The sequence below is a fragment of the Mobula hypostoma genome, chromosome 2, assembly GCF_963921235.1.
Source record: "Mobula hypostoma chromosome 2, sMobHyp1.1, whole genome shotgun sequence".
NCBI lineage: Eukaryota > Metazoa > Chordata > Chondrichthyes > Myliobatiformes > Myliobatidae > Mobula > Mobula hypostoma.
The window spans coordinates 121,855,028-121,880,618 of record NC_086098.1 but is presented as its reverse complement, the minus strand read 5'-3'; the positions used below and the strand labels follow the sequence as shown (position 1 = coordinate 121,880,618).

At 41.7% G+C, this 25,591-nt stretch overlaps 1 protein-coding gene across 6 annotated transcripts in view; it reads right to left on the bottom strand.

Moving 5' to 3' along the window:
* Positions 1–25,591, bottom strand: part of disp1 (dispatched homolog 1 (Drosophila)) — a 414,117-nt gene that overhangs the window by 291,551 nt on the left and 96,975 nt on the right. For 5 of the 6 annotated variants that reach the window (XM_063040569.1, XM_063040566.1, XM_063040573.1 and 2 more), the window contains exon 2: positions 8,966–9,074. The gene's annotated coding sequence lies outside the window, so the exon portion shown is untranslated. Of the gene's footprint in view, positions 1–8,965; positions 9,075–10,479; positions 10,542–25,591 lie in introns of those variants that run through there. The other variant, XM_063040568.1, reaches the window with a different exon arrangement.

The following is a 25,591-nucleotide window of genomic DNA, read 5'->3' as shown; positions in this document are numbered from 1 at the left end:
CTGTTGAGATCAGGGCCTACTTTTTTGGGGGGTTGATAGTTTTCATTTAAAAATTTTACTAAGTCATGGAAGTGATTTAAATTTAATTCACAATATTGTCTCTCATTATTTACAATCTATAGGGCTTTTGGGGGCAATTTAGTTTTCATTTGATAAACAACTAGTAGGGCTTTTATGTCTCTACACCACACTCCAGGTCAGTTGGTGGCAGTAATGCACCTTTAAGTTGGACTGCTAACCGCCATTAAAAGAAGAAGAGCTTACAACTTCCTGCAGTTTTTCCTGATCTCATGCAGTGGCCGTCTATACCAGAGCAGTTAGAATGTTCCCCACGCTACATTTGTAGAAATTTGTGAGAGTCAATGATGACATAACAGTTCTCCTTAAGCTCCTAATGAAGTGTAGCTGCTGTCATGGCTTCTTTGTATTTGCATCGATATGTTGGGCCAAGGATAGAACTTCAGAGATGTAAACACACAGGAAGTTGAAACTGCTCATCCTTTCCAGTGCTGATCCCTCAATGATGATGATGTGTGTTCCCTCGACTTCCCCTTCCTGAAGACCACAATCAATTCCTTGATTTTGATGACATTAAGTACAAGGTTATTGTTGCTGCTCCACTCAACCAGCTGATCAATCTCATTCCTGTATGCCTCCTCATCACCATCTGAAATTCTGCCAATAGTTGTTTTGTCAGCAAATTTGTAGATGACATTTGAGCTGTACCTACAGTGGCATGCAAAAGTTTGGGCACCCCTGGTCAAAATTTCTGTTACTGTGAATAGCTAAGTGAGTAAAAGATGAACTGATTTCCAAAAGGCATAAAGTTAAAGATAACACATTTCTTTAATATTTTAAGCAAGAAAACTTCTTTATTTCCATCTCTTACAGTTTCAAAATAACAGGAAAAGAAAAGGGCTGGAAGCAAAAGTTTGGGCACCCTGCATGGCAGTACTTAGTAACACCCGCTTTGGCAAGTATCACTACTTGTAAATGCTTTTTGTAGCCAGCTAAGTGTCTTTCCATTTTTGTTTGGGGGATTTTTGCCCATTCTTCCTTGCAAAAGGCTTCTAGTTCTGAGAGATTTTTGGGCCATCTTGCATGCACTGCTCTTTTGATGTTTAGGTCAGGGGACTGTGAGGGCTTGTGTCTCTTGAGGTAGTCCATTGTGGATTTTGAGGTGTGTTTAGGTTCATTATCCCATTATAGAAGCCATCCTCTTTTCATCTTTGGCTTTTTTTTTTACAGATAGTGTGATGTTTGCTTCCAGAATTTGCTGGTATTTAATTGAATTCATTCTTCCCTCTACCAGTAAATGTTCCCCATGCCACAGGCTACAACACAACCCCAGAGCATGACCGATCCACCCCCGTGCTTAACAGTTGGAGAGGGTTCTTTTCATGAAATTCTGCGTCCTTTTTTCTCCAAACATACTTTTGCTCATTGCGGCCAAAAAGTTCTATTTTAACTTCATCAGTCCACAGGACTTGTTTCCAAAATGCATCAGGCTTGTTTAGATGTTTTGAATAGAACCTTTTGGCCGCAATGAGCAAAGGTATGTTTAGAGAAAAAAGGGTGCAGAATTTCATGGAAAGAACCCCTCTCCAACTGTTAAGCACAGGGGTGGATCAATCATGCTTTGGGCTTGTGTTGCAGCCAGTGGCACGGGGAACATTTACTGGTAGAGGGAAGAATGAATTCAATTAAATACCAGCAAATTCTGGAAGCAAACATCACACCGTCTGTAAAAAAAAGCCAAAGATGAAAAGGGGACGGCTTCTACAACAGGATAATGAACCTAAACGCACCTCAAAATCCACAATGGACTACCTCAAGAGGTGCAAGCTGAAGGTTTTGCCATGGCCCTCACAGTCCCCTGACCTAAACATCATAAAAAATCTGTGGACAGACCTCAAAAGAGCAGTGCATGCAAAACAGCCCAAGAATCTCTCAGAATTGGAAGCCTTTTGCAAAGAAGAATGGGCAAAAATCCCCCAAACAAGAATTGGAAGACTCTTAGCTGGCTACAAAAAGCATTTACAAACTGTGATACTTGCCAAAGCGGGTGTTACTAAGTACTGCCATGCAGGGTGCCCAAACTTTTGCTTCCAGTCCTTTTCCTTTTTTGTTATTTTGAAACTGTAAGAGATGGAAATAAAGAAGTTTTCTTGCTTAAAATATTAAAGAAATGTGTCATCTTTAACTTTATGCCTTTTGGAAATCAATTCATCTTTTACTCACTTAGCTATTCACAGTAACAGAAATTTTGACCAGGGGTGCCCAAACTTTTGCATACCACTGTCACCACACATTTGTGGGTGGAGAGAGAGTAGAGCAGTGGACTACGCACGCATCCTTGTAGTGTGCCAGTGTTGATTGTCAGCAAAGAGGAGATGCTATTTGTGATGTGCACAGACTAGCAGTGAGGAAGTCAAGGATCCAGGGATCCAGTTGCAGAGGGAGGTACAGAGGCCCAAATATTAAAGCTTCTTGATTAGAACTGAGGGTGTGATTGTGTTGAACACTGAGCTGTAATCAATAAACAGCAGCCAGACATCGGTATTACTATTGTTCAGGTGATCCAAGGCCGAGTGGAGAGCCAGTGAGAATGCATCCACTGTAGACTATGTGGCGATAGGCAAAATGCAGCGGGTCCAGGTCCCTACTTAGGCAGGATTTAATTCTAGCCACGGCCAACCTCTTAAAGTACTTCATCACAGTTAATGTGAGTGCCATGGCCGATAGTCATCAAGGCAGGTCACCCTGCTTTTCTTGTGCATTATGCATCTTGTGCATCTTATGATTGTCACCATTTTGAAGCAGGAGGGAAACTTTGACTGAAGACATGCTTGAACACTTCAATCTTTTCAATCAAATTCAATCATCATTTTGGATCTTCCCCCCCCCCCCACTTTCAAATCTCTTACTAGCTCTTCCTTCAGTTAATCCTGACGAAGGGTCTCAGCCTGAAACGTCGACTGTACCTCTTCCTAGCGATGGTGCCTGGCCTGCTGTGTTCACCAGCAAATTTGATGTGTGTTGCTTGAACACTTCTGCTAGTTGGCTGGCACAGGTTTTCAGAGCCTCAACAGATACACTATTAGGGCTTGACGCCTTGAAAGGGTTCACCTTCTTGAAAGACGTTCTGACGTCAGCTTCTGAGACCAAAGACACATGGTCATCAGATGCCGCAAGGATTTGCACAGGTGTAGCTTTATTCTCCCTTTCAAAGTGTGCATAAAAGGCACTGAGCTCATCTGGGAATGAAACATCACAGCCACTCATGATTTTAGGTTTCGCACTGTAGGAAGTAATGGCCTGCAAACCTCATCAGAGCTGACGTGCATCTGATTCCGTCTCTAACCTCAATCAAAAATGGTTTTTCTGCTCTTAAAATAGCCTTTCATATGTCATACCTGGACTCGTATAGTTCTGGATCACTGCTCTTGAATGTCACAGATCTGCCCTCAGTAAACTATGAATAGCTTGATTCATCCATGACATTAAATTTAGGTATATCCAGTATGATCTCGAAGGCACATACTCATCCACAATCTTGATGAAGTCAGTGACAACTGTGGTATGTGCATTCAGATACAAAGATGCATCCCTGAATATTGTCCAGTCCACCAACTCAAAGTAGCCCTGTAAGCACTACTCCACTTCCCTTGAGCATAGTCTCTTTTTCCTCATCACTGGTGCTGCGGTCTTTTGCCTCTGCCTATATGCCAGAAGTACAGCCAGGTGATCTGATTTTCCAAAATATGGGTGAAGGATGGCATAGTAAGCATTCTTGATTGTGGTATAACAATGGTCAAGTGTGTTGGCTCCTTTGGTTCGATAGGTGATACGTTGGTGGTAGTCATTCAGAGATTTCTTCAAGCTGGATAGTTGAAATCCCCCACAATGATAAAGGCATCAGAGTTTGCTGTTTTGTGCCTGGTGATCACAGAGATTCATTCGTCCAGTGCCTACCTGACATTGTCCTAAGGTAGAATGTACACAGCTACCAGGATGATGGCGGAAAACTCCCTCGGCAGATAAAAAGGATGACATTTGACCGCTAGATATCCAAGGTCGGGTAAGCAGTACTGAGACAGAACAACTACATCTGTGCACCAGGATGAGTTAATCATAAAGCATACTCCATTTCTTCTACCTTTAAAAGACTCAGTTGTCCTGTCTGCAGAGAACGGGGAAGTCATTGAGCTGCACCATCAGGCTAGTCAGGAGTTGGGGGGGGGGAGGGAGGGTCTAAAGCCTCTGCATTTCAATCATACCCACAGACTGGCGCAGTATCTGTGCCTCCGCTTTCTTAAAAGGGAATTGCACTCATGACTAAAGTCTGCTGCCCAGGATTTGTCAATTTTGAGGATTGATAGACTCTTTAAACAACTTAAAATGATGTTGCTTACTGAAGTACCCATGGCTGTCATTGTGGATTTCAGCTGTAGTAGTCCTGAACAGAAATATTTGATGATTCCCGTCAGAACTACACACAAAGAATCGCCCTTTATCCGCGCACCTTGATGATCAACGTGGACTTCAGGAGGGAGAAGTTGGAAGAACACACACCAGTCTTCATTAAGTGGTGGAAAGGGAGAACAGCTCCAAGTTACTGGACATCATCATCTTGAGTCCAATACATTGATGCCATCAAGAAGGTGGCACTCTAGTGATTCTACTTCATTAGGAGTCTCGCAAATATTTGTAGATGTACATTGGAGAGCATTCTGACTGACTGCATAGTCACCTGGTATGGAGACTTTAATAAACAGAATCAAAAGGGGCAACATACATCAAAGGTCTCGGCCTGAAACGTCGACTGCACCTCTTCCTATAGATGCTGCTTGGCCTGCTGCGTTCACCAGCAACTTTGATGTATGTTGCTTGAATTTCCAGCATCTGCAGAATTCCTGTTGTTTACATCAAAAGGGGCAAAAAAGGTTTGTAGATTCAGCCAGCTGCATCACGGGCATAAGCCTCTCCACCATCCAGGTCATCTTCAAGAGGCAGTGCCTATCATTAGGAACTCTCACCATCCAAGACATTCCCTCTTCTCATTACTACCATCAAGGTAATGGAAGGTGGGGGTTACAGGAGCCTAAAAACCCACACTCCGTTTTAAGAGAAGTTTCTTCCCCTCTGCCATCAGATGTCTGAATGGTCTATGAACCCATGAACATTACCTCTTCATTCCTCTTTTGCACTCTTCATTTTTTGTAAATTGCAGTACTTTTTATGTCTTGCACTCTACTGCATGCCAACAGTTTTCATGACATTCTGATTAAAGCAAGATCACAAGTATTAGCCAGAAATGGAAGATTATTTCATTGCCACTTGCCACCTTCACACATTTAAAATGAAGCTGATTACCGTCCGGAGCTGTATGTGTCTGAGTGTCAATAATTTAACTTCATCAATATTCTGATAGATGAACCAGAGTCTTAACCACAGAAACATGTGACCTTGGCCCATTAGCTCTTTGAAATAGCTATACAATTGAATAAAAATACTTGCTTAACTGTTATTTCCCAAGGAACATTTTATGTGGAAACACTTCACCTCATGATGTGAATATTAAGTAGATCAGACTAGAATATACAGTAAAAGCTATCAGAATTCCTTACCACAATTGACTGTGGAGGCCAAGTCATTGGGTATATTTAAAGTGCAGATTGCTAGGTTCCTAATTAGTAAGGGGATCAAAGGTTACGGTGAGTGGGAAGGAGAACGGGATTGAGAGGGCTAATAAATCAGCCATGATAGAATGGCAGAGCAGATTCGATGGGCCAAATGGCCTAAATCTGCTCCTAGGTTTATGGACATCACTAATAGCATGAAGATAGGGGGAAGGGCAAGTTGTACTTAAAGATATTGTGAGAAAATCCTTATCATTGTATGAAATTGGAATTGGAATAGATTCAGGGAAAACTTGGCAAATGGAGTTTAATGTGGGAAAGTGCAAGGTCTTGCCCTAAATGGGCACAAAAATGAGTGAACTTGAGAGGAACCATGAATCATAAGTGCAGTAACAGTTAAGAGGGTAAATGATATGTTGGCCTTTATTCAAATACGACTTTTAAAAACAGGAAAGTTTCATTATAATTGTACTGGGTATTGGTGAGGCAAAACCTAGGATGTGGCACACAGTTTGTTCTCCTTACACAAAAAAGGATAAATTAACCTGAATCGATATTTAATGTTATCCATAACTAAGGAACAGAAACTTCTTCTCAGAGGTAGTGAATAACTGGAATTCTCTGCCCCTGAAAGTTGTGGAGGTCAACATAATAGAAGTATTTTAAATGGGAGTGGGGAAGGAGGGGTGTGGGTAAGAGAAGATAATTTTTTGAAAAATCAGAAGAATTAAGGCAATGCAGATCTGGCAGGGGAGGATCTGAGGCCTTGGTTAGACTGGCCATGATTATATTGAATGGCAGAGAAGATTTAAGGAGCAGGTGACTACTCCTTCCCCTATTTTCTTGTGTTCTCCCAGTTCCACAACTATTAATGCCACAGGGGCTTAAAATCCAAGTCTGTCTTTAGTTACATTTGATTGAGTAATGAACTGGCAATTGGCCTCAACACCTTGGTACCAAAGACAACCAGTAAATGTCCCTGCACCTATTCACTAGCCAATGGCCAAAAATGAATTAAAAAATTGTATGTAGGATAGACGGATCAAGAATTTTAGAGAGGTCTAACATTAGAGGATGTGCATTTAAGTTGATCTGGGCGGGGGAGGGAGAAGACTTCAAAGGAAATGGCCAGGGCAAGTTGTTTCCCTGCACAGACAGCAGCGAGTGCCTAGAAGATTGTACTGGAGGCAGATATGATAGAGACATTCAAGAGGCTCTTGGATTGAAACATGCATATGCAGTGAATGCATGGATATGGAACATGCTCAGGCAGAAGGGATCAATTTAGTCATGTTTAATTAGTTCAGTACAATACTGTGGGTCAAAGGGTCTGTTACTGTGCTGTTCTGTTCTTTGTTCAAATTGTTAACTTAATTTTGTACCAATAAGAAAGATTGATTTATGGACAATGCATCCTGGATGCTATGGATAATGATCCAGTCCTGGAAGGATTAAAACAAGTTCAGAATCAAGTTTATTATAAAACAGTGATATGACATGAAGTTTGTCTTGCAGCAGCAGTACAGTGCAGACATAAGATTACTATAAGTTACAAAGTAAATAGTACAGTGTCCACGGTTCATTCAGAATTTTGATAGTGGAAGGGGAGAAGCCATTTCTGAATCGCTTAATGCTTTGGGACAAAGATAAATCCTATTTTGATGACTCAGATTAGTATACATGAGGAATAGCAAGTTTGCAGATGACACTTAAATAGGTAGTAATGCAAACAGTGGAGTATCAAGATTTATAACAGGGTTTTGATCATCTGGATAGGCAGACCCAGGAATGGCAAATGGAATTTAATTCAGAATTAGTATATTAAATGGTACTGTAATAGAGCAGAGGAATCTCAGAGTACAGATACATAGGACTGCAGCAATTCAAGAAGGTACCTCACCAGCAGGAACGTTTGGGTAATAAAAAAAAGTTTCCTCAATGCCCTTCATTGGACATCCCAAGAATCTAGCAAGTGAATATAATCACACTGATTCTGAGACAAGTAAGTGTCCACTATGTTAGGAGACAATGAATTAATTATTCTATTGTGGACCTTGTCTCACAGATTTAATGTCTAGAGGGAACATTTCAGTAAAGTTTATTGTAGTGTTCAAAGTTCAAGTTAAGTAAAATTTCTGTACATCTTGATGACATAATTCACCTTGACAAATGCACTGTTTTTCTTTCTACTAGAAAAGGTTGAGTGAACTCGGCCTTCTCTCCTTGGAGCGACCGAGAATGAGAGGTGACCTGATAGAGGTATATAAGTCAGAGGCTTTTTCCCAGGGCTGAAATGGTTGCCACAAGAGGACACAGGTTTAAGGTGCTGGGGAGTAGGTACAGAGGAGATGTCAGGGGTAAGTTTTTACTCAGAGAGTGGTGAGTGCGTGGAATGGGCTGCCGGCAATGGTGGTGGAGGTGGATACGATAGGGTCTTTTAAGAGACTTTTAGTTAGGTACATGGAGCTTAGTAAAATAGGGCTATAGATAAGCCTAGTAATTTCTAAGGTAGGGACATGTTCGGCACAACTTTGTGGGTCAAAGGGCCTGTATTGTACCATAGGTTTTCTATGTTCCTACTATTTAATTTGTAGAACACCACAACTCCTATTCTGTCTACTATAATCCTTACAAGTCACAATTTTATCCACAAGATTTATCAAAGAGCAACAGTGTTAGAGATTGTGGTGTCAAAAGATTCCTTTACTAAGATATATGCCTGATTGAAGCAAATAATTTGTGGCCTATGTGTGTTTGATTAGCCCTTGTGGCTAGTAATTGGATACTTATATACTAAACATTTTCCACTACAAAGCCAAAATTAATTGCCATGAGCACCAGAAAAAAAGCACTACGTCTTGTTTCTACCATAATTCTAGCCAGAATTATTGCTTTCTGGACTTTTTCTTCTCTCTTTGTATGCATCATTTAGCATTAAATACACTGGTTCACTCAACACAGACAGAATAGGTCAAATGACCTCCTTCATGTTACTGAATGCAATGATCCACAGACATCATTAATACCAGAGATGCCATTTGCACATGCCAAAACTACTGCTAATTATTTTCCACTTTGCCTTCAGTATTACATCAGTCACATGATAACTTGCTTTTCAAGAATGAACTCTGCTGCTATGGCCAACATGCCAGAGGCAATGGTGAATATGGGGTCAGAATCTTAAAAAAAAAATTCAGGCACACATTTATACCATAGAGAAGCTCCTTGGAATTAATTTTCATGTGATCTGTCATGCAATATATAGCCATTCTCTATCCTGCCACATTACACAGCACAGTCAAAAACACCTAAAAGAAACTTACAGTTGTTCCAGGACAACTTTTATTTTGGTTCAAGCATCAAGTGATCCAGCAAGCAGATATTCTTTTGTTTTTCCATTTGTTTCAAAGATATCAGTACACGTATGGCAGCCTGAAAGGAGACAAAGTATCCATCATTTCAACATCACATCAAAGTAACACAATAGAACAAATAAATGCTGGAAATTGATATTAGGTCATGAAGCATTTACTTTTGCCCTAGCTGTGAGTGACCATAAGAACAAAAAGCTAACATATCAGAAATTGAACAGGCACATATGCAAGGTTACTGCTCCTCACAATGTGAAACACCAATCCATCACAATTTTCTTACCTGGCATTCCAGGCAAAAAGCCCATTTGTACCAGAAATTTCCAGACTCAAGGCTATCATTGCTGCCAAAGGTACATCTACTAAATACTGACTCGAAGGGGGTAAAAAATTTTTATGCACTCAATTATTTTGTGTTTTATATTTGTAATTAATTTAGATTATTTTGTAGAGATCTGGTTTCACTTTGACATGAAAGAGTATTTTTCTGTTGATCAGTGTCAAAAAAGCCAAATTTAATCCACTGTGATTCAATATTGTATAACAGTAAAACATGAAAACTTCCGGTGGGGGGGGGGCGCAGAATTCTTCTTTTATATAGGAACTGTATACACATTTATACACATACATACAGATACACATGGATCTACGTTAATAAATGGGTAAATTCAGAAGTCATAATGAGAATCAGAATCAGGGTTAATATCACTAGCATACATCATGGAATGTGTTGTTTTGTGGCAGTACATTGCAATACATAATAAAAAAACTACAAATTACCATAAGAAATATATATTTAAAATTAATTTAAATAAGTAGCGCTAAACAAGAGCAAACAAAAATAGTCAGGCAGTGTACATGGGTTCATTGTCCATTCAGAAATCTGGTGGCAGAAGGAAAGTTGTTCTCAAAATGTTGAGTGGTTGTCTTCAGGTTCCTGAACCTCCTAGATGGTAACAACGAGAAGAGCACATACCATGGGTAACGGGGTCCTTAACGATGCCGCTTTTTTGAGGCATCACCTTTTGAAGGTGTCCTGGATGCTGGGGAGGTAAGTACCCATGATGGAGCCGACTGAGTTTGCAACTTTCTGCAGCTTTTTCCAACCCTGTGCAGTGGCCCCTCCATACCAGATGATGATGATGCAACCAGTTAGAATCCTCTCCAACATACATCTGTAGAAATTTGCTAGCGTCTTTGGTGACATACCAATTCTCCTCAAACTCCTTGGAGTCAGGATAGATCTTCAGAGATGTTGACACTTAAGAACTTGAAACTGCTCACCCTTTTCACTGCTGATCCCTCGATGAGGACTGGTATGCGTCCCCTCAACTTTCCCTTCCTAAAGTCCACAATCAATTCCTTGGTCCAGTTTATTGACCACTGTGATCAAACGGATGATATATGAAAAGGGTAAAGAATTCTCACTGTAGTTAAAATCCAGCCAGGAAATAAACTCTCCTTACCCTAGGCTTGATATATTTGGCTTTACGGGGAATACAGCAAAGGATTGTGTGAAGTCCACAATGAAAAGATCTGTCCTGTGAGGAAAGATTAGAGTTTAAATAGTGAGTCATCTGTTTAAACTTTAGTGAAATACGGAGTGCTGCTTGTTACAACTCTGGAGTCATCAACTTGGGGCAGTAGCTTCAAAATATTTAGGACTAAATTGAGTAATTCCATTACTCAGAGTATCATAAATCTATGAAATAACTAAGAGTATCAAGAACAGGAGAACGAATTAAAGATCCTTAAGGAACCAAGGGTATAGATAGAGTGGGAATAGGAAGTGGAGGAAAGTAACTCATTTAATTGATGAGCTGCTTTGAGGTGCTGAATGGTCTGACCCTGCCTCACATGTAGTGGACAAAAACTAGGAGGACCAGGACCTCCGCTGGTTAAGGTCAATTATGGATGCTGTGTCCAAGCTATCTATATTGTATATGCAGGTCAGGAAAGTACGATATGGACAGTAAGCTACTGCCCATGCAGCATGCTCTCCCTCTCCATGCAGCTAACAAAACGATAGAGAACAACAGAGTTTGGCACCAATGGCATTGCAGGAGTTGCCAATCAGCATTAAAACTCAACATAGGACTGCCTTAGTGACTCCAGCTCTGAATATTTCCTCTGGGTTTACTGCCAAGGCCTTCCCCATGAATGGGCATAGCTGCAAGGTAGCAGAGGTTCAAGATCAGAGTTTTTTTCCCCTTGATGAGCTGCCAACCATGGCTGACAAGCTCCATCTTTCTGAAGAGATTGGTTTTTAGGCACCAGTAACCCACCTTTGCACCTTCTCCTGTTAGTAGAAACAGTTCTGCCGGCCTTACTAGCTAAGCCACATGTGAAGGCTAGGAGCTCAACTTGTTTATAGAGGCTACTTGAGACGCAAGCCACTGGGGGCATTTAATAGATAGTGGGAGCTCACCTCCACTACTGCCCTTTACCCACGACCATGACAACCTTAAGGAGCTGGCAAAAGCTAGACAAATACATGAAGAACAAGCTCAGGAGAAGGGCAAACAAACAAGGCTACTGAATACTCACACACTTCTTCAAAACTTCCTAATGAAGTTTTACCATTACCAGCTTTTCCGATACAGTTTAATATATTTAAAATGAGAAACCAGGGCGTGCGCCTGTGATGGGGAGAGGAAGAAGGTGAAGTAAAAACAATCACCCCAATTATCCAACACAGTGTACATATTATAGAGGATAATCTCTGCACAATGCTAGCACACTAGTCAAATGGGGAAAAATAAGCATAATTTCACACACTGTGGACAGCAGACACACAGAAAACTCAGCATCATTCTGCAACATCCCAAATTACAATCTAATAATCCATCGCATGTACTGACTCTGCCAAAAATACAATGTATTTATGCATCATTTGTGCCAAAAAGTGCAGTCAGCAGACAGGATGTTGAAAAATTGGCACCCTGATGGCTCAGTAGACAGTTGCACCACTCCAGTTTTGGAAATAATCCAATTAAACCTGGTGGGTGCTCACTTGTCCATGTCAGCTTTTGCAGAAATTGGTGACTCTTCAGTCACTTGACTAAGATATACATAAATATAAGGAGTCTCAAAGAGATAGAGATGGAGAAAATATTTCCTCTTGAACGAGAAGAGAGGAAATGATTTGTTTTTCCCCAGAGATTTGTAAGTCTTTGGCATTTTCCTTCTCAAAGGGGAAGTGCAAGCATGGGACAACTGGACTCCAGATTCCAGGAGGCAGAGGCAGCAAGTAAACATCGTGGCAAGAAGGCCGCGGGACGAGGCGCGAGCCAACATTCGACTCCATTTCACCAATTAAAGCTTCCGTTGTTCGCTGATTAAAGCAATGCGGGAGATTGAAACATTGAGGCGAAAACAGAGGGTGAGCACCGGCTGCCTGCCTTTTGATCGCTGGTGAGATCACTCTCCTACCAGAGAGGGGAGAATGCCGTCTGAATGCTGGTGGAATCACACTGTTACTGGAGAGGGGAGAATGCCTTTTGGTTACCAGTGGATTCACTCTACTGCCAGAGGGGGAGACCTGTGTGGCCTGCTGCTGTGCCCGGTGAATGTTACTCATGTTTTGAGTTTTGGATATGGATATGGACTCGGACAATGGACTTTTCTCATATTCTGTTTTTCACCCGATCTTTCTCTTTTTTTTGTGTACGGGGGCGGGAGGGATGTGTCTGTTCCGTTTTTGGTTTTTTTTTTGCACGGGGAGGAGGATTTGGAGGTTGATGATCATGCTGCTGTTCCTTTCCTTCTTGGTTTCATTGCTATCTGGAGAAGATGATGTTCAGAGTTGTATACTTTGATAATAAATGAACCTTTGAGATTCCTTGCCATTTAATTTCCCTTCGCAGTCACACATGGGCCTGTCTTATCCTCAGCCTCCTCCACTACCAGGGAGAAGCCAAATACAAACAAGAACAACACCTCATATTCCACCTTGGTAGTCTACAACCCAACAACGAGCATGGTATTCCTCAATTTCAGCTAACCTGCACTTCCTATACCCCTTCTCCTGACCGACATCCTTCTTTCCAAAATCCATTCCCCCATCCTCTAAACACTCAATTTCTTTAATCACCCCTACCTATACCATTTTTCCATCACTCATACATTCTTCCCAATGAGTCCCATATCACCTCTTCCTCCAAATGCACACCACCCCCCACCATTTGGTTCATTCTTCACCTTTCTTATCAGATTCCATAATCTGCAACTGTGCTGACTCCACATCACCGCCAGCCTCTGTTACTATCTCCACACTTCGCTCCAAATGAAGGGTGTTGACTGTCCATTCTCCTTCGTTGCTGCCACCCACTGCCTTCCTCCAGCAGCTTGTTTCTAACTTCAGGGCTTCTGTCAGTGAAGGACAGACACTTGATGAGGAGTAAAAGATTATCACAGATACACAGGAAGGTGATTAAACACATCAACTCCTGCCTGAAGAGCAACTTGGATTCACTCCAATTTGCCAACCATCAAAAAAAGGTCAACACCAGATGCCATTTCATTGGCTCTTCACTCAACCCAGGAAAATCGGGACAGCAAAGGTGCATACATCAGGATGTTCTTCACTGATTGCAGCTATCATCCCCTCAAAACTAATCAATAAACTTCAACACCTTGGCCTCAATAGTTCATTGTACAACTGGTTCCTCAATCTCCTCACTTGCAGACCCCAGTCAGTCTGGATTGGCAACATCTCAAAAGTTCAAGGTACATTTATTATACAGTACAAGTATGTATACTATGTACAACCTCGAGATTTGTTTCCTTACAGGCAGCCACAAACCAAAGAAACCCAACAGAACCAAAAAGACTGTCAAACACCCAATGTGCAGAAAAAAATTGTGCAAATAAAAGTAAGCAAATAGCATTCAGAAATAGCGTTCAAGAAAGTGAGTCCACAGTCAGAAAGCCTGTCATAACTATAGCTAATTTAGGAGCCCAATAGTTACAAGCCATAACCTCAGTTCAGCACAGAGGCAACTAAACCTTTCAGAGCAGCGAGCTGAATCAGTCCATCCCTCACCACTGACACCTTGACCTTTTCAATCTGGCCTGGCATTTAATCATCCAACCCTCGAGCCCGGGACTTACTACCTCAATCCGACCAGGTGTTTAAGCAATCAAATCTCAGATCTTTTCCTGTTTTCAGGCCTGGGTCTGGTCCCGCCACCTTAACTAGGCATCGCCTCACCTTACTTCTGCTACAAGTCAGCTCCAGCAGTGGTCAAACACTGACTTAATCTCCACTCTTGGGCACGGGCCCCATTGCCTTTATTCAGCCCGTACACTTCACACTGCGACCATCCTGACTTTTGAGACTTCAGTTTACACCACAAAAATGCCAAGTCATACAGGCGGTTCAACAGCTCAACTCCGAAAGGCAAGTTACAAGCTTCTTCACAATCTCCTTCAGCATAGTTGCACTACAAGCTCTGATATTTGTTGTTTATTTATTTATTATTATTTCTTTTTTAATTTCTTTTGTATTTGCACAGGTTATTATCTTTTGCACATTGGTTGTTGTCTGTCCTGTTGGGTGCAGTCTTACATTGATTCTATTATGTTTCTTGTATTTACTGTGAATGTCAGCAAGAACATGAATCTCAGGGTTGATTATTGAGACATACATGTACTTTGTTAATTAAGTTTACTTTGAACTTTGAAATTTGTGAACAGACTGTGCAAGCCATTAGCTTTTCATCACTGCAAGAATACATTACCATACCCTCATCAGGTTAACAGTGTTTGATACCTGACTTTCTGTGACAAGAAGATAATACCCACAGATATGTGCTAGCAAATCAAGGATGCCAAATTCTTCAAGAATACTTAGGTACAGAAAAGAGCAGTTTGAAAGAAATACAAATTGAACTATATTTCTCACAGATGTAGGGAAAACATTTTCTTATTACAGCAGAGAAAAAAGCCCTTCTGCCCATCTAATCCATTAAAACTATCATCAACTTGCACCTGGACCATAGCCCTCTACATCCCTCCCTTCCATGTACTGAACCAAACTTGTCTTAAATGTTGAAATCAAACTCACATCCCTGACTTCCACTTGTAGCTGGTTCCACACTCTCGCCATCCTCCAAGTGAAGTTCCCCCTAAGGTTCCCTCCCCTTAAGCATTCCACTTTTCACCCTTAACCCACAACCTCTAATTCCAGTCTCAATGAACTTCAGTGAAGAAAGCCTGCTTGCATTTACCCCATCTATACCCCTCAATTTTGTACACCTCTACCAAATCTCCCTTCATTTCCTACACTCTAGGGAATAAAGTACTCACCTATTCAACCTTTCCCTATAACTTGGGGACTCAAGTTCCAGCAACAGCCTGGTTAAATATTTTCTGTACTCTTTCAATCTTATTGGTATCTTTCCTGTGGGTAGGTGACCAGAACTGCCCACAATACTCCAAATTTGGCCTCACCAATGTCTTATACAACTTCAATATAACATCACAATTTCTGATTTATAAACGCCAATGGGCCAAAAGCTCGCTTTATGACCCTATCTACATATGATGCCACTTTTACTCCACACTCCTCATGCCCTACCGCACACTGCACAAGACCTACCCGGGTTTGTCCTCCCAAAGTGCAACACCTCACACTTGTCTGCATCAAATTCCAGCTGCCATTTTTCATCCTAGTTTTCCAACTGGTTCAGATCCTGTTGCAAGCTTTGATTGCCTTCCTCGCTATCCTCTCCGTCCCCACTCTTGGTGTCATACGCAAGTTTGATGATCCAGTTTATCACGTTGTCATCCAGGTCATCGCTATAGATAACACACCATGCAATGATCCCTGATCATTCTGAATGTCAAGCAACTGAACCTTCTTGACCAGTCTCCCATGCAAGACCTTATCAAAGGCTTTGCAAAAGTCCATATAGACAGTATCCACTGCTATCAATTTTCCTGGTAACCATCTCAAAAAAACTCTGAGACTAGTTAGACACCATCTACCACACACAAAGCTATGTTGATTATCCCTAATAAACCCTTGTCCATCCAAATACTTACAGCATATATCCAGTCCCTTAGAATACCTTCCAGAAACTTATCCACTACTGACATCAGGTTCACGGGCCCATAATTTCCCTTCTTCACCAGAGCCTCACTATCTCTTGGTTTCCAAGGCTGCCTAAACCTGTTAGACTTGCCTTTTATTCTATCAGGAACGTATAAACTCTGTAGTCCCAAAGTTGCACTTTGAAGACCTCCCACTTACCATACGCACCTTTGCCAGAAAACAATGTATCCCAAACCACATTTGCCAAATTCTTTCTGATACCGTCAAAATTGGCCTTTCTCCTGTAACCCTCAGGCTCGCCCAGCTCGTGTTCGTCTAGGGGAAGCAGCCATTGGCCCAGCCAAACTGCGTAATCACTTTTGTGTGGATGCTGTGTAATGCAACCCTAGTTACAAACCTACAACGCAAAGTATCAGACAGTACACCATATGCAATTAAATAATTGAACTTTATGAATCTTAATTTGAATATAGGGTTAGTAATGAAAATAAACCAAAAAAAAAGGGCCCAAAGTCACGTTGGAGCTCACTCAGTAGTTATTCTTCCACCATCGCCAACCTTCGGACCCTCAGATACCAGTCCACTCCATCCGGTGATCTACCAGCTCTCTCCACACGCATCTTCCTTCTTCATCTCTCCTTGACAAAAGACCCCGAAAAAACATCTTTCCAGACTCACAAGACACAGCAACAATCTCTTATTGGCTAACATGCCTCCTGTTATCTCCAGCCATAACCCAAACATTGCTGCTACAGAGAAACCATTACCTCAGCAGTGAACATTACAAAGAAGCCATTACATTAGCAGTGAAACCTTACAGCGCGTTACACTCCTATTTAGAATCTCAACTCATGTGGGCAGACCTATCCTTCTCCATAATTATCTTGAAACTAATGGAATTATATCACTAGCTCCAAAGTGTGCCCCTACACACACACTTCTGTCACCTGCCCCGCTTCATTCCCTAACAGCAGATTCAGAATCGTACTCTCTCAAGTTGGGACCTCTATATACTGATGAAGGAAAATTTCCTGAACACATTTGACAAACTCTATCCCATCCAGCCCTTTGACTTAATTTATTTGTAATGTGTCTGTCCATCTCTCTATCTGTTTATTTATTTAGTAATACAGCACACAGTACGCCCTTCCAGCTCTTTGAGCCATGCCGCTCCAACAACCCCCGATTAACTCTACCTAAACACAGGAAAGCTTACAATAACAAATTTACCTACCTAGTACGTCTTTGAACTGTGGGAGGAAACTGAAGCACCCGGCGTAACCCCATGCATTCCACGGAGAGGACATATAGAGTCCTTACTGTATGGAAGTCCTAGTCAATATATGGAAAGTTAAAAATCGCCTACTATCATCTTGTGTTTTTTTGCAACTGTTTGCAGCGTCTCTACAAATTTGCTCCTCTAAATCCTGCTGACTATAGGACAGTTTTTTTTGGCATGTACGTGCATGTGCACGATGATTTTTTTTTTCAAGCCTTTACAAGGTGCGGAGCGAGAGAGAGACTGTGTGGCACGCCACTCCTCAGAGACATTTTTCGCAGTATTTTTCCCTTTTGTATTTTACAAGGTCGAGTTGCGATCTCAACGCTCAACCCGGCATGGATGAAAAGCGTACTCGGGAGCAGCCCCAACTGGATTCGAACTCGGGAACCTCTGTTCCGGGATCAAGCGCTGATGTCATTGCACCATCAGCCGGCCCACTATAGGACAGTCTAAAACATCATACCATTAACATGGTCATCCCCATCTTATTCCTTAGGTATTATTATTTGAAGTTAAGTTGGAATAAAAAGAATAACAACTATTACTGTATTTCACTTCACTGTGTGAAAAAGCAGGTTAACAGTTTGCATTCATGCTCACACTGCCAAACAAGCTAATAAAACATTAATGCCATCAATTGCTATGGATTGTGGATAGAGTTATCGTTTACTTCATGGATCAGATAGAATGATCCATAGGTTTTACCTAAATTATTGAGAAGTTTTCATTTCCTTTTGCACCAATCTCTGTGGCATCTCACTGAAAATAGACTTCCCAATCTGAAAATAAACCATTCCCTCTTGGCCTTAGTTTTTTTTTAATCTGTTAATCAATCCACACCAGTATTGACCCCCAACACACTATGTTCTAATTTTGATAATAACCTCTCAAAGGCTTTCAGAAAGTTCAAACTTCCCTTATCTATTTTGCAAACCACAATTTCAAAAAATTCAGATTTATCAAGCTTGAATTTCCTTTCATATACCCATGACAACTCAGTCCAATCTTAATATTTTTCACAATTCTCTCAGTGAAGCTAAAAGCAAGATTTTCATTTGCATTGCACCTACCAGAGCCACTGAACTTGCCCAAGTGCTTCACAGCCAAAGAAGCTCTTTTGAATGTAGTCAATGTTGTAATATAGGAAATACATGCAGCTCATTCAGGCACTTCGAGAACCCACAAAATAACAATGGAAAAATTACCATCGTGCTGGTTAAGAGGTATACAATTGCAAGAAAAAGTTTGTGAACCCTTTACAGTTACATGGTTTTCTGCATTAATTGCTCATAAAATGTGGAGTGATCTTCATCTAAGTCAAATAATAGAAGAACACAATCTGCGTAAAACTAACAACACACAAATAATTGTACTTCTTACCGTCAATACTGAGTACACCATTTAAACAATCACAGTCTAGGTTCAAAAAACATGTGTGAACCTCTGGGTTAATGGCTTCTACAAAAGCTATTAGGATTCAAGTGTTCCAATCAATGAGATGAAATTAGAGGTGTGAGTTGCAGAGGTGCCCTACCCTATAAAAAAAGACACACAAAATCAGGTTACTTTCAGAGCCTGCTCTGCTCAAAAAAGGTCTGTTTATGTGCTCCATGCCTCAATCAAAACAACTTTCAGAGGACCTTGGAAGAACAATGGTAGAGATGCATGAAGCTGGTAAAGGCTACAAAAGCATTTCTGTGTGTTCATCAGTCCACAGTAAGAGAAACTGCCTACAAATAGAGGAAATTCAGAATGGTTCCTACTCTCCTCAAGAGTGGACATCCTGCAAAGATCACACCGAACACAACGTGTAATGCCGAAGGTGAAAAGGAACCCAAGAAAAACCATAAGAAAAACACTGAACAAGAATCATGTTTCCTCACGGAGGAAACCATTGCTCTCCAAAAAAAAAATTGCTGCACGTCTCAAGTTTGCAAAAGACCAGCTGGGTGTTTCACAATGCATCTGGGACCAAGTTCTGTGGACAGATGAGACGAAAGTTGAATTTCTTGGCAAAAATGCACACCACTATGTTTAGAGGAAAAAGGGCACTACACACCAACACCAAAACCTCATCCTAACTGTGAAGCAACTGGACAGCCTTGCAATAGTTGAGGGAACAATGAATTCAAATTTTTATCAAGACCAGGAACCCAGTGAAAATTCCTGTTGTCATTGTTTTATGGCATACTGTTCACCAGAGAGCATTGGGCACTTTGAAACCTCATATGAAATGTTATCGGTGTTTATCAAAAACTACTGGAAATGTTTAATCTTTATTTTACTGTGGCCAGTAAATTTTCAAGTGGAATTGGTCTTACTGCCAGTTAAGGTTTTTTTTGTTACAAATTTACCTAGGGATATACAGTGTAGGGAGTTGATGAGCACATTTAATGAGATCAGGATTTCAGATCAACAATCTTGTCAAGGATACAACAGAGGTTTCCTAATCTAAAAGAGAGTTCGTTAACATCTCTTTTGAAAAGCATGGTGCTGGAGTCCTTATCTCACCGCACTGGAAATGGGTACAGATTTAGTTCCAAGGCAGGTTTTCTTTCCTTACTTTTTGCATAGAGGTTGTGAGACAAGATAAACCTTCTCATACTGCCTTTTTGACCTTTCAAAGCATGCAGAAAAGGCATAGAGTTCAACTGGGAGAGCAGCATCTCAGTCAATCATGATATTAGGTTTGACTTTGTAGGAAATAATGGCCTGCAAACCCTGTCAAAAGCTGATGTGCATTCACTTCTGTCCCTAACCTCAATCATAATTGTTTTCTGCTCTTAAAATAGCCTTCATGAGGTCGTACCAAGACTTCTTGTAGAGTTCTGGACCACCAGTCTTGAATGCCATAGATCTAGCCTTCAACAGACTACAAACCGCCTGGTTCACTCATGGCATTCAGTTTTGGTGTGGCTGGTCTGCTCTCAAATGCACATGCTTATCCACACAGCTCTTGGTGAAGTTGGTGACATCCATGACATATTGTTCAGATTCAAAGATTAAAGCCTGAATATTGTCCAGTCCATTAACTTTAAGCAATCCCTGTAAGTAGTCCTCTGCCTCCCTTGGCCATACCTTCTTGGTCATCATCACTGGTGCTGCGAGCTTTAGTCTCTACCTGTACACTCGGAATAGAAGTACAGCCAGGTGATCAGACTATCCAAAGTGTGGCAGTTGGATGGTACAGTAAGCATTCTTGATGGTGGTATAACAGTGGTCAAGTGTGTTGACCCTTCTGATTCCACATGTGATATTTTGGTAGTAGTTGTTCAGAGATTTCTTCAAGCTGGACTGGTTGAAATCCCCCACAGTGATAACAGAAGAAAAATCAACCAAGAAAAGCAGAATGTTCACAAAATATTAGCAAAGAACCCAAACTAAAATGGACAACGCTGATCCCACAAGAATAAAATCTCCACTATAGGGGATCTAATCTAAACTTCTGACATGGGTGGAAAGAATTAATGAAGGGAAGATGCTTCTCCTGCCAGAGGAATTCAGATCAAGGAATCAACGTCTCTGGTTACAGTGTATGAGATCTGGGAGTGAAATGAGAAATTTCAACACTCAAAGACTGCTGAACCTGTAGAATTTGGACCACAGAAGGTGGTGGAGGCCAAGCCATGGAATAGATTTAAGAAAGGGATAATTAAACTTCTAAACAAGAAAGGCATCAAGAGAGTATTGGAAGAGAGCAGAAATGTATTGTTGAGAGGGGATTCAGGCATGATCTTACTGAAAAATGCAATAGATAAGAAGCAGAGTGCAGTGGTAATTATTGAAAGCAATGCAATGCAAATATAAGGGTCGCACAACCACACCAAGGGCTCCCTGCCCAAAAAGACGCCATATCCTTCATTTTAAACCTACCCAGGGTGCTGAATTTAACATAGAAACAAAATGCAAGGAAGGAAAACCTCTAAAATTTGGGTAAACGGGTTTACTATCGTCACATGTACCAAGATACAGTGAAAAGCATGTCTGGCATGCCGTCCATACAGGTCTCTTTATTACAACAGTGCATTGAGGTAGTAGAAGGGAAAACAACAACAGAGTGCAGAATAAAGTGTTACAACTACAGAGAAAGTACAGTGTCACTTACTGGGGAAGAGGAAGGACTCAAAGTTGTTCCCCTCTTTTTTTAAATGATATAACATTCTCATTATGCAAGATACTGGAGATCTTAAAACAAATTTCTTCCATATTCCTTGCTTGCATCAAACTGTATAAAAAATTAACTCCCAAATTATTAATAACTCCCAAACCCATTCTAAAAATGTTAAAGAAGCTAATTTGCTTGAGCTTGGCTTTTAATCTGCACGGAACTGTAAAAATATTGTATAAAGATGAAATACTTGGAATTATTAAATGCAATAGAACGATTACAATAGAGCCATAGAGAACAGATAATGGATTCAGGACATTAACTGTGTACGTTACTAAATGATGACTTGTACCAATAAGTTTTTGTTTTCATTTGCAGAACATACTCAAAGATTTATTTTAAATTAAGACATTGTATTCTAAATATTTTAAGTACCAACTTTCAGAGCATGAACAAACCAGCAGGACTTGCTTCAAAAACTAATTGCTTTCAGCAAACCAAACAACTTAGACAGAATTTGAACAGGCATTCAGCAGAAATGGCAACTTCTGAAGGCGTTAAATAAGAGCACACTGGGATACACGCATGAAAAGATGGAGGAGCCGTACTTGCTGCAAGAATTTCAGTTAAGTGGAACAAGGAATACAGAGAGTATAATGCGATTATACTTGTGATCATCTGGATATAGATGAATGGAAGAGGATTTGAGCAGGATAAATGAGGGTCACAAAGAGAGTCCATGCTGCCCATCAACCATAGAACATAGAATAATACAGTACAGTACAGGCCCTTTGGCCCACAATGTTGTGCCGACCCTCAAACCCTGCCTCCCATATAAGCCCCCACCTTAGATTCCTCCATATACCTGTCTAGTAGTCTCTTAAACTTCACTAGTGTATCTGCCTCCACCACTGACTCAGGCAGTGTATTCCACGCACCAACCACTCTCTGAGTAAAAAACCTTCCTCTAATATCCCCCTTGAACTTCCCACCCCTTACCTTAGAGCCATGTCCTCTTGTATTGAGCAGTGGTGCCCTGGGGAAGAGGCGCTGGCTATCCACTATCTATTCCTCTTATTATCTTGTATACCTCTATCATGTCTCCTCTCATCCTCCTTCTCTCCAAAGAGTAAAGCCCTAGCTCCCTTAATCTCTGATCATAATGCATACTTTCTAAACCAGGCAGCATCCTGGTAAATCTCCTCTGTACCCTTTCCAATGCTTCCACATCCTTCCTATAGTGAGGTGACCAGAACTGGACACAGTACTCCAAGTGTGGCCTAACCACAGTTTTATAGAACTGCATCATTATATCGTGACTCTTAAACTCTATCCCTCGACTTATGAAAGCTAACACCCCATAAGCTTTCTTAACTACCCTATCCACCTGTGAGGCAACTTTCAGGGATCTGTGGACATGTACCCCAAGATCCCTCTGCTCCTCCACACTACCAAGTATCCTGCCACTTACTTTGTACTCTGCCTTGGAGTTTGTCCTTCCAAAGTGTACCACCTCACACTTCTCCGGGTTGAACTCCATCTGCCACTTCTCAGCCCACTTCTGCATCCTATCAATGACTCTCTGCAATCTTTGACAATCCTCTACACTATCTACAACACCACCAACCTTTGTGTCCTCTGCAAACTTGCCAACCCACCCTTCTACCCCCACATCCACGTCGTTAATAAAAATCACGAAAAGTAGAGGTCCCAGAACAGATCCTTGTGGGACACCACTAGTCACAATCCTCCAATCTGAATGTACTCCCTCCACCACCACCCTCTGCAGGCAAGCCAATTCTGAATCCACCTGGCCAAACTTCCCTGGATCCCATGCCTTTTAACTTTCTGAATAAGCCTACCGTGTGGAACCTTGTCAAATGCCTTACTAAAATCCATATAGATCACATCCACTGCACTACCCTCATCTATATGCCTGGTCACCTCCTCAAAGAACTCTATCAGGCTGTTAGACACGATCTGCCCTTCACAAAGCCATGCTGATTGTCCCTGATCAGACCATGATTCTCTAAATGCCTATAGATCCTATCTCTAAGAATCTTTTCTAACAGCTTTTCCACCACAGACATAAGGCTCACTGGTCTATAATTACCCAGACTATCCCTACTACCTTTTTTGAACAAGGGAACAACATTTGCCTCCCTCCAATCCTCCAGTACCATTCCCGTGGACAACGAGGACATAAAGATCCTAGCCAGAGGCTCAGCAATCTCTTCTCTCGCCTCGTGGAGCAGCCTGGGGAATATTCCGTCAGGCCCTGGGGACTTATCTGTCCTAACGTATTTTAACAACTCCAACACCTCCTCTCCCTTAATATCAGCATGCTCCAGAACATCAACCTCACTCATATTGTCCTCACCATCAAGTTCCCTCTCATTGGTGAATACCGAAGAGAAGTATTCATTGAGGACCCCGCTCACTTCCACAGCCTCCAGGCACATCTTCCCACCTTTATCTCTAATCGGTCCTACCTTCACTCCTGATATCCTTTTTTCTTCACATAATTGAAGAATGCCTTGGGGTTTTCCTTTACCCCACTCGCCAAGGCGTTCTCATGCCCCCTCCTTGCTCTTCTCAGCCCCTTCTTAAGCTCCTTTCTTGCTTCCCTATATTCCTCAATAGACCCATCTGATCCTTGCTTCCTAAACCTCATGTATGCTGCTTTCTTCCTCCTGACTAGATTTTCCACCTCACTTGTCACCCATGGTTCCTTCACCCTACCATTCTTTATCTTCCTCACCGGGACAAATTTATCCATTACATCCCGTAAGAGATCTCTAAATATCGACCACATGTCCATAGTACATTTCCCTGCAAAAACATCATCCCAATTCACACCCGCAAGTTCTAGCCTTATAGCCTCATAATTTGTCTTTCCCTAATTAAAAATTTTCCTGTCCTCTTTGATTCTATCCTTTTCCATGATAATTATAAAGGCCAGGGAGCGGTGGTCACTGTCCCCCCAGATGCTCACCCACTGAGAGATCTGTGAACTGACCCGGTTCATTACCTAGTACTAGATCTAGTATGGCATTCCCCCTGGTCGGCCTGTCCACATACTGTGACAGGAATCCATCCTGGACACACTTAACAAATTCTGCCCCATCTAAACCCTTGGAACTAATCAGGTGCCAATCAATATTCGGGAAGTTAAAGTCACCCATGATAACAACACTGTTATTTTTGCACCTTTCCAAAATCTGCCTCCCAATCTGCTCCTCTGTATCTCTGCTGCTACCAGGGGGCCTATAGAATACCCCCAGTAGAGTAACTGCTCCCTTCCTGTTCCTGACTTCCACACATATTGACTCAAAAGAGGATCCTGCTACATTACCCACCCTTTCTGTAGCTGTAATAGTATCCCTGACCAGTAATGCCACCCCTCCTCCCCTTTTTCCACCCTCTCTATCCCTTTTAAAGCACTGAAATCCAGGAATATTGAGAATCCATTCCTGCCCTGGTGCCAGCCAAGTCTCTGTAATGGCCACTACATCATAATTCCATGTATGTATCCAAGCTCTCAGTTCATCACCTTTGTTCCTGATGCTTCTTGCATTGAGGTACACACATTTCAGCCCTTCTACCTTACTGTCTTTACACCGTTTATTCTGCTTCTCTTTCCTCAAAGCCTCTCTGTATGTTAGATCTGGCTTTACTCCATGCACTTCTTTCACTGCTCTATCGCTCTGGATCCCATCCCCCTTGCAAATTAGTTTAAACCCTCCCGAACCATGCTAGCAAACCTACCTGCAAGGATATTGCTCCCCCTCGAGTTCAGGTGCAACCCATCCAATCTGCACAGGTCCCACCTTCCCCAGAAGAGATCCCAATGATCTAAAAATCTAAGACCCTGCTCCCTGCACCAACTCCTCAGCCACGCATTCAACTGCCATCTCCTCCAATTCTTACCATCTCTGTCACGTAGCACTGGCAGCAATCCTGAGAACGTCACCCTTGAGGTCCTGTTCTTCAGCCTTCTGCCTAATTCCCAGAACTCACACTTCAGGACCTCATCCCTCTTCCTGCCTATGTCGTTGGTCCCAACATGTATCACGACTTCTGGTCGCTTTCCCTCTCCTACCAGGATGTCATGCACCCGGTCAGAGACAT